This window comes from Oryzias melastigma, unplaced genomic scaffold (assembly GCF_002922805.2).
Source record: "Oryzias melastigma strain HK-1 unplaced genomic scaffold, ASM292280v2 sc00300, whole genome shotgun sequence".
Taxonomy (NCBI): domain Eukaryota; kingdom Metazoa; phylum Chordata; class Actinopteri; order Beloniformes; family Adrianichthyidae; genus Oryzias; species Oryzias melastigma.
Genome location: NW_023416913.1, coordinates 132,547 through 139,247, shown reverse-complemented (window position 1 = coordinate 139,247; position 6,701 = coordinate 132,547). Strand labels below are relative to the sequence as shown.

Sequence of the window (6,701 nt, the reverse complement as noted above, 5' to 3'; positions counted from 1 at the left end):
GGACAGTGGTCCTCAACCCTTTTCAGACTATGAACCAGTTTACTGTCAGACAATATTTTCACAAACTGGTCCAGACAGGTCAAAGATGCTGTTTAATATTTCTAAGTTTCTGGTTTACCTAAAAATCTATTTTCTTTAAAAAAGAAAACCTGCTACAAGAAATTTAGCTTAAAAAATGTTTGATAACATCAGTAGATATTTTACAGATGATGAATATTCAATGAAACAAAGTTGTTGATTTGTAGAAGTTGTTTCTGAAAAAGTAGATTAAATGGATCATTAAAGTTTTTTTCTCCATAGAACTCCATTCTAACACTGATTTAGTCTGCATGTGGACCTCATCTGAAGCAGGAGTCTCCAACCTTTTATGCTCACTGAGATACTTTAAATAATGAAACAGTTAGAGATGTAATTATGTTTAGTTGTTTTGATTTACATTCTAAATGTTTACATTGAACAACTGAAAACAGTGAAGTTAAAACAAAAGACGTTTTGTGTTGAAAATTTTCTCATCAGATTCTGTCAGTGAGAAGTCTGGTCCTGCATAGATTCAACCAGAGCTGTAAGCTGGAGTGGATCCACTGAGGTTTACTCTAATCAAAAGGAGATCAACAGAGAACAGGTCAGCATCTGTCCTGCCAACTCACTGATGTCCACATCCAGAAAAGCTTCACAATAAATGTCACACAGGCTCCAGTTTCTCAAAGTCACAGAATCTGTTTGAAAACTCTTCTACCAGCTTGGACAGACATCACAATACCTGTGAACATGAAGAACTTTTTCTGTCCCTGAATGAACTTCCAGCATCTTTGATACTGAGAGGAAGAGATGAAATCTTTAGTTTCTGATTTGCTGGATGTATAAACTGAGCTTTACTTTGAAGATCTTCACAGCTCTGATCATGTCACATATTTGTCTCCATCTTGTAATTGTTGGTTCAGGTTATTCATTTTTTCTGTTACATCTGTCATGAAAACCAGATCCCATGACCTTTCCACAGAGAACCTGCTGGTGGATGATGCAGTGATTGATCAGAAATGGAGGAAAGTCTGGGTCATTCTTGCAGTGAGCGATGAATCCTGAGTGACATCCTGTCATATCTGCTGCTCCATCAGTTGTTACAGGTGTGACTCCAGCTGTCTGACAGCATCTGCAGACAGATCTCTCACCCTCCACACCACAGTGTTTGGACCAAGCTGGACGTCAGCAATGGTGGACAGAATCTCTGTGTTATTTTATGATCCTGGAATAATGATTCCACCACGATGGTCATCGTCTCTTTGATGATCCCTCCATCAGTGAAGGACCTCTTGTTGGTCAGAATGTGTCACTTTGAATGATGATTCTGTTAATGGATTTCTTCATCTGTTCAGTGAAAAGAGACTGTTGTTTTTGAAGATGAGTCTTCAGTTCTTTTAATCTTTTCTGCGCAGTCTGCTGTCCATCAGAAAGTCCGGCAAAAAGTTGCTGTAAACAGTCGAGTAACATGGAGAGAAAATAGACTCAACCCCATTTGTGCATGTGTAGTTCTTGATTACAAGCTAATCCTGTGTATTTTATTAAGATTTGTTTATGTAGTTATTTTTTAAGATGGTGTAATTGTATGTTATGAATGTGTTAACTGTATTTTTTTATTTTGTGATTTTTGCAGTTATCTACAACATGTAATGTATGGTTTACAATCAGGAATTATGCATGAAGAAATCAAAAATTACGTTCAAATAAATCAGGGTGAATCTATTTTCTCTGCAGAATAGAATGTCCTTAAATGTTACATCTTATTCCCACAGCCACGCTCGCTCCTCCAATTAAACACACACTTATCTTTTACATTGGTGAAGCAAAAGTCAACTTCCCACTGTTCATGAAAATGATTTATTTTATTACCATTTACTGATGTGAGTGAGCTCCACCTGTCATTACTGCCAGCCTAGCTCTCTGTCTGACAGTCTACTCTAATGACAGACTGCACAGCAATGTTTTACTGACAGCTAGTTGACAAACAGTTGTGTCATCTTGGGACAGAGGGACGGGACATTTGCAATTTTGGTTGGTGATTAACTTTACCAAGTGAGGAATCAAAGTGGTTCTTATTTGTAGACACATCACAGTGAACTACCGGTAGCATGAGAGACGAGTCTGAGAACCTGATCTAGAGTGTTTATTTCTGTGCTGTTTGGAATGATCCTCCTCAGTGTTTCACCATTTAGAACCAACAAAAATATATTTTAAATGTAAGAATCAAACAAAGTGATCTGCTTGAGTTTGTAAATTTTTGTTTTCCTTTAGTCATTTCCAAATATTCTAGAAGTAGATCTGCAGTGAAGCAGAAACAGGAAGTAAAGAAGAGACAGAAAAGCAGAAGACACATCAGCATGGTGGAAACATTCCCTCCTGTCTCCTTTTCCTCTTTTCCTTGACCTTGTTGGAAAAGGTCATGGGATCAAGGAAAGGTTGTAGAGAAATTCATCAGACGGCTGAACTGACTCCAAGCTGTGATCCAGAAAATGTTCAAATAATCTTCCAGTGAAACATCAGAAAGTTCTTCACCTGAAACCTTCTTCTCATCCTTTAGGGAGTTCAGCTCATTTACTGACCTCAGAGTCTGCAGTCTGCAGTCTGGACTCTCCAGAAAACCACACAGATGAAGAAATCCGGAATCCTGGATGTTGTTCCCGCTCAGGTCCAGTTCTGTCAGTCTGGACGGGTTGTTCTCCAGAACTGGGACCAAAACTTCACAGCTGACATCTGACAAACTGCAGTTGATCAACCTGAAGTCAAACAGAAAAGTGTTTTCAGGAGCAGTGATGACAGCTGGAGTTCCAGCAAGTAAACAGAGTTTGATCAGATTTACAAGATCATTATTGAAACAGATCAGTTTCAGATCAATCATCATCACACAATCAACTCAATTGATGAGGAAAATATTAAACAATCATCAGTTTTTGAAACAGCTGTAGAGATTTTCTAGATTCTCTTTTTTATCAGTTTGTCAGTAAAAAGTTCTTTTCTAAACCTGAACTGATCTCTTCCATAAAGACTGACTGAAGATTGAAACTTTGCTGACTCAGCAGAAAGAGTAATGTGTAATGACACACTGAAAGAACAATATTAGTGGTTGCTGCTGAGTTTGCACATTTCACCCTGACACAATGCTCCAACTGCACATCCAAGCTGCTCAGACTCTCTACATTTGTCAGCGCAGACAGTATCTATGTGAACAACTGTTCTATTTGATTAAGCTAAACTAAACATCACATAGGAGTGTCTGATTGATGAACACCTTTACTCAATCCTGAGGATTTCCTCAGCTCAGAGCCTGACCCCAAACATTGATGAACTTGTACCAAAGATGAGAGACCATCAAGTATCAGACTCAGACTCAGACAAGTGAGATTCACAGAGTATTACATTAAAAAAGTCTGTTACATTTTTACATTTGTTACAAGTGATTTTTCCTTTGAAAGAAGTATTCTTGTCTGTGTACCACAGATATTTGTAATTCATTGTTTCATTTGAATGGACTCAGAAAAAAATGCAAATAAGAATCATTAGAAAGAAAAATGACTGATTTTATTTTTTACGTTTTTTTTATTTTTACATGTTACTTTTAGAAAGCAGTGATAGGTTAGGATCATGGAGCAGAACATCAATGCATTTTCAGTTTGTAATCATTAATTTTTATTACTGCATTTATCTTATTATTAAAGAAGGTTCCTTAAAAATTTTGTTTTGGAAGGAAATTTACTTTTATTTATTTTTTGCTACTCTGCAACCATCAACTTTGGTCTCATCAACATCAACTCTCTCTCTAACAAGGGTCAGCTGATTATGGACGCATTATCTAACCGTAAGTTTGACATTCTCTGTGTGACAGAAACTTGGCAGCAACTTAATGACTTTTCACAAATCAACGACTCCACGCCTCCCGGCTTCGTTTACATCTGTCAACTTCGATGCTCTGGCCGCGGAGGAGGTCTTGCTGTGATTTATTGCGAGAAGTTGAAAGTACTCCCGCTCTCCCTCCCATCATTCAGTTCTATGGAATGTAGTGCATTCATGCTCCCCAGACCTCCTCCAAGTGGGAACTATGCAAGTGGGAACTTTGTTTACTCATCTGCCATCTTTATCCCCCAATATAATTGTGATGGGAGATTTTAATTTACAGTATGATAATCACCCCCCCCCCCCACGACCCTCAATAGAGACTCTTCATTAACGACTGGTATTGTTCCTTCATTTCTCAAAACGGCTGCTGTCAAACCAATTCTGAAAAAAAAACCTGGTTCTGATCCTAATATTCTTAGCAACTACCATCCAATTCTAACTTGCCATTTGTCACCAAAATCCTTGAAAAAAATGTTGCCTCTCAACTTAACTTTCATCTCATGCAAAATAACCTCTCTGAACCTTTTCAACAGCTCTCATAAAAATCACTAATGACCTCCTCCTTGGGCTGCACGGTGGCGCAGTGGTTAGCGCTCTTGCCTCACAGCGAGAAGGCCCCGGTTCGAATCCCGGCTGGGACCTTTCTGTGTGGAGTTTGCATGTTCTCCCCGTGCATGCGTGGGTTTTCACCGGGGACTCCGGCTTCCTCCCACCGTCCAAAAACATGCTTCATAGGTTAATTGGTGACTCTAAATTGCCCTTAGGTGTGAATGTGAGAGTGAATGGGTGTGTGACTGAGGCCCTGCGACAGACTGGCGACCTGTCCAGGGTGTACCCCGCCTTCGCCCTTCAGTAGCCAGGATAGGCTCTGGCACCCCCGCGACCCCGAAAGGGGAGAAGCGGACAAGAAGATGGATGGATGGATGGATGGACCTCCTCCTTGCAGCTGATTCTGGACTCATCACCATCCTCATCCTCCTTGACCTGAGTGCAGCCTTTGACACAATATCCCATTCCATCATCCTCCATAGACTTTCTTCTCTCGGTATTACCTCCACCCCCCTCCGCTGGTTTCAATCTTACTTCTCAGACTGCACTCAGTTAATCCAACTCAAATCCTTTAGATCTCAGTCATCATCATTTTCCACTGGTGTTCCCCAAGGTTCCGTCCTCGGCCCTCTCCTCTTCATTACTTACCTCCTACCCCTTGGCAATATTTTTGGTAAATTCATTATTGATTTTTTAATTGTTTTGCGGATGACACCCATCTCTATCTGTCCAGTAAACCTAATTCCTCTCCTCCACCCCCATCCCTCTCCTCCTGTTTGTCCGAAATAAAAAACTGGTTCACGTCTAAATTTTTTTAACTCAATAGCGACAAAATTGAAATTCTTCTTACAAGCTCTAAATCCACCCTCTCTAAAGTGCCAAGCATCACACTCTCTGTAGATTCAGCTTCTGTCTCCTCCTCTCCTTAGGTAAAGAGTCTGGGTGTCATCCTTGACAGCTCACTATCATTTCATTCTCACATTAATAACATTACCGGAGCTCCCTATTTCCACCTGTCCAACATGAATCGTCTCTGCCCTTCTCTCATGGTCCACTTCGCTTCCACTTTGGTTCACTGTGTGGTCACCTCCCGCCTCGACTATTGTAATTCCCTCCTCTACGGTCTCCCAAACAAAACCTTCAATACATTCCAACTGGTCCAGAATTCAGCTGCCCGTACCATTTTTAGAACTTCAACCTATGATCACATCACCCCTGTCCTCCTGCAATTGCACTGGCTTCCAATGACATCCAGAATTCAGTTCAAACTTCTCCTTCTGACCTTTAAAGCCCTCCATAATCTGGCACCTCCTTACCTCTCTGACCTTCTCCAAATTTCCCCCCTTTGTCATTCTCTCCGGTCCTCTTCTTCTCTCCAGCTCTCTGTACCTCCTGCGCGCATGGTCACTATGGGGAGCCGAGCCTTCAGTCGGTCGGCTCCCAAACTCTGGAACTCTCTCCCACCTGAACTCCGCAATATTGTCTCCCTACCAATGTTCAAATCCAGTCAAAAAACTCACCTGTTAAAATCTGCTTTCTCACTTGGATTTTCTGTCTATTCTTAGTGGCTTATTTATTTTTTATTTAATTTTATTGTGCTCTGCTTTTATGTCTATTTATTCTGTTTTATTATGTAGTGTTCTTGAGTGTCATGAAAGGCACTTCAAGTAAAATTTATTATTATATATTTCTTAAAGTTCTAGTTATTTTCATCAATTTCTGAAAGGTTAATGTATGTTAGATTTAGTTTACATTTAGCAGGTTAAATTAATGTATTTGAATATTGTTTATAGTTAAAGTTTGTCTTTTTCAGTTCCTCCTTGTGTGTCTTGAGTGGTTTGATCTCCCACTATATATGTTCCCCTTTAGTGTCCAATAAGTGAGGTCAGTTCTGTTCATGTTACTTTGTTACAGGGTTCTTTCATGTTACTGAATTTCCTTGTTGTTTAGTTGACCTCTTTTAAGGGCCCAGAGTGGTTATTTAAAACATCTTTAAACAATCAATAATCAACTTTTTTTCATATGTTTATTCCATCCTGTCCTGATTTTTGGTTGCTCTGTCCACCACATTTTCACATTAGTCAAACAGAAGTCAATTCCCTACTCTTCATAATAATGATATCTTTTCTGCAGTTTACTGGTGTGACTGAGCTCCACCTGTCATTACTGCCAGCCTGGCTCTCTGACAGTCTAGTCCAATGAAGGGCAGTGCAGCACAATGTTTGATTGACAGCTAGTTGACAGTCGTGTCATGTTGGGACGGG

General features: G+C 40.0%; 1 long non-coding RNA gene across 1 annotated transcript; it reads right to left on the bottom strand.

Moving 5' to 3' along the window:
• Nucleotides 1-3,587: 3,587 nt before the first annotated feature.
• On the bottom strand, nt 3,588-5,093 carry LOC118598292. Its single transcript, XR_004947423.1, has 2 exons — nt 4,822-5,093; nt 3,588-4,444 (listed from the first exon to the last, which is right to left on the bottom strand). It is a non-coding gene; the product is annotated as an uncharacterized LOC118598292 (long non-coding RNA).
• Nucleotides 5,094-6,701: the final 1,608 nt, after the last annotated feature.